Consider the following 3,705-nt stretch of genomic DNA (forward strand, 5'->3'; position numbering starts at 1 on the left):
GTTTTAAACAAAATTTCTGTTTATGTCGTGGTGGAGGCAAGAAGAGCCATCAAAGGCAATTTAATCCGCGCCCGGGATGAACACCTCAGACATAAAGGCTTAAAACATCAGCAAGGCCAAAGTCTGTTGGGTCAGAAACCGTTTGGCTAATGGGGGCAACTTTAATGACAAACACAAGAGTGGAAGACCCACAAAAGTGAAGCCTGAACACATCATAGAGCCCCTTAAGCTCAGCCCATTGATGAAGATGTCAGAAGACGCCAAGAAGAGAAGGTGCATCGGTTTACTGTGAGCAAGGCCATCCGAAAGGCTGGAGGAAAGTCTCTTGGTAGAATTGTGAGGTCCCCCCTGTTCCAACCCTTCTACAACAAAGAAAATAGTTGTCTTGGCATCTACTGAAAATTAAATGCCTTCAGTTTGGTTTCCCGTTGTTTACGTGTTCCCGCAGGTATTGAAGGAAAATGTGTTCCCATAGATCACCTATACCATGAAGAAGTCCAATAAGGCTTTATACTTTTCCTTCACCCTGTGTATATATTTATGTGTCTATTTTTGGTATTATCATACATGGAATCCAAAATGGTCATATACATCTGTCTTAAATTTGGACACTATACGTATAAAATAAACAAAAATGTTCTTAGATTAGTTTATGGGGCCTCCGAGTTCATCAATAAGCTATTTTGACTCAAATAAATCCTCTTTTCCTTCTCTCTGTCTCTCTGTTTCTTTCTACATAACTCTCTCTGTCTCTTTTCTATTCCCATATATTCAGCCATGTAAGACCAGCACTCTACATATATTAATAAAATAAACCTATTTATGTAAGTAAACTTATAGTGTGTTGATTACTTTTGAGGCGAAACCTTCCAAAAGATGAAAGCTTACACCCCCTCTGGCCCTTATAGATATTTTCCGTCAAAAAAGTTTGTGTCTAAATCCCACTCTTAATTTTGGTATCCCAACTGACCCGAAAATAATGATATCGTGACAACACTACAGGCATGTATCTATAATATGTACTATAACTTTAGAAAAGAAACACTTTTTCAATGGACTCCTTCACAATATGCATCCAAAAAGAAGGAAAAAACGTCTATGCAAAAATTCATTTTGCAGACATCATTATGTAGGTTTTTGCATTCAGCATGGACTGTATTTTGAATGCCTTTTTTTGCATTGAAAGAGGAGAGAGAGAGAGAGAAAGAGGGAGGGAAGAAGGAAAATGAATACAAACTGGATTTATATATATATACTTAAAGGTACAAGCATTACAAAGAGTCTTAATGACACAGAAATAACTCGGTTATACTAACGCATCTTATAAATGAATTCTTGGAATATAAACATACATATACATATATATTTACATATTACATTTATTTCTTAGAATTCATCATTTCAAAGTCATTATCCATGACCTAGTAATTTGACTTCAATAAAAAATTATGATCATTTCCTTAAAAGCTTGCAAAAACTAACAAACCATTGAGGTAATAATAATACATATTTTATAACAGTTCCTTAAGAAATGATTTGGAAAAGTATGTCAAGATATATATATATATATTTATATAGAAAGTGCATGACGTGCTAAAAACTACAAATAAACAAAATATCTCAAATCATGATCAAGTATACTCCTAAAAATTATTTCATGGATGATAGTTTTCATGATGAGGCTTCTTCTTCATTCATTGATTGTAAATTTTGACTCGTGTTCAATTGCCAATCTACCTACTTAAAGACTTGAAATAAGATCCAACCATTTCTTTTCTCTCTTTATAAGCATGGTTATAATTAGGCTCTCCAGGGAACATTGAGTAAAGGCCTTTTTCCTGGGGTTAAAAACTTTTTTTAATTGATATCCCATTTTTTCAACTTTTATTTTCATAGCACGTCAAACGAACCTCCCTTGAGTTTTTTTGGAGTGGAGCTACCTCAAAATTTTCATTTATAACTAGGATATGACAATATAGAAGCAGGTTAGGATTGTTTTAAGGAAAATCGATCAGTGATGAAGTTTCGTTCTTTAAATTATATTAATCATTTTTTTTTATTTGTTAGGTAATAAATACTGTGGTTTTTTACTGCTTTATTTTGTGTGACCAAAATGTAATATTCATACAAATTTATACATGGAAATGTATACCTACAAAAATTGCCTGTAAAAAATTACATGAAGTGAAACAGCATCAAAAACAAAAATGATTTTTTCTTAATTTTAAGTTTTATTTTTAACCGCAGCCTACTTTTATCAGTTAAAAATATTGTAAACCTTGTTTTTGATAAATTAATTGATGATAAGCGGTTTCCCTGTTCTATTAAACAAAAACCTGTGTAGTTTTCCCTCGTTTTTGTTCAAAAACTATCACTTCAACTAAGTTTCAACTTTGATATGGTATGTTTGATAAAACAGAAGACACTCCAAATCATTCAACACATCTTAGGCCATTTAAATAATTTAAAAAAGGGGTTCTCTCTCAGGAATTTTCAAGGTTTTAGACATTGAGAAATCTCACATTTAATTAAAATATATAATGCACCAAAAATGAGCTTTTTGATCACTTACTATCTAAATATTACGCCAGCTCACTTTTGAAGAAATTTAAACAAAACTTAGTTGGGTAGGTTCGTTTGTTCTCTGAGGGGATCTGAAACAATGTTTTTTCTTCACAAGTTCCCTATTCCGTCATGATATCAGCGTCATCTCTGCTGTATTCCTTAAATAAATTGTATAAATTTGATGTGAGAACATATATTTTTGCCATAATATACATGGGGCAACAATTCCAGGGACAAAACGTGCTAGAACACATGTCCTCTCTATATATTCCAAAATTTGAATACTATATACTCATGAGAGCTAAATACTTTTTAATTTTCTTTTTACAAAAAAAAAAAAAAAAAAAAAAAAAAAAAAAAAGAAGTGACTAGTAACACAATTTGACCCACAGCATGTACATTGTACATGCCGAACCCCACATGTAAATAAGTCATTTTTTTTCTTATTAATGCATTGATGGACATTATTTCTTTAAAGATTTTCTATGTAAATGTGATTGCAAATGAATTTGATCAGTCATTGAATATGCAAAAGAAAATATATATATATATTATAATCAATGGTTAGAAAATGGCAAGAAATAGAAACGATTAAAAGAAACAAAGAGAGAGAAATTTTTTGTGAGGCCCTTCGCAACAGTATATAAGTATGTAGACGTTGTTTTATTCTTTCAAATAAAATAATAATAAAAAAAGATAAATGCATAAGAAGTGGTGTGGTGGGGAGGTCGATGTCTGGACTTTTTTTTTTATCAACCTATCAAATTCAATTTTTGAAGCATGTCATGCAAAAAAAATTATATATATGTGGATCGTCAACATTACAACAATCACTAACAAAAATCAAGAAAACGAGAAAATCCCAATTAATTTTTTTACCCCACATTTCAAAGAGAATTACAGACCCATTACTCAAATTTGTAGGATGAGTTCATAATTTTGGCTTTAATTTAAAAACTTTATTATATTTAATTGACCAATATTGTCCCTGACATGACCCCTTTCAATCATAAAATATGTCCATTTCTCATTATTTTATTGTGAGGATTAATTTTGCCCACCTGAAGTGGAATTTACGACGCCTTTAAGGGGATAATGAAAATAATTTGTTCAAAGAAATTGAGGGTGATTCGTATCAGA

Source organism: Lepeophtheirus salmonis, chromosome 9 (assembly GCF_016086655.4).
Source record: "Lepeophtheirus salmonis chromosome 9, UVic_Lsal_1.4, whole genome shotgun sequence".
Lineage (NCBI taxonomy): Eukaryota > Metazoa > Arthropoda > Copepoda > Siphonostomatoida > Caligidae > Lepeophtheirus > Lepeophtheirus salmonis.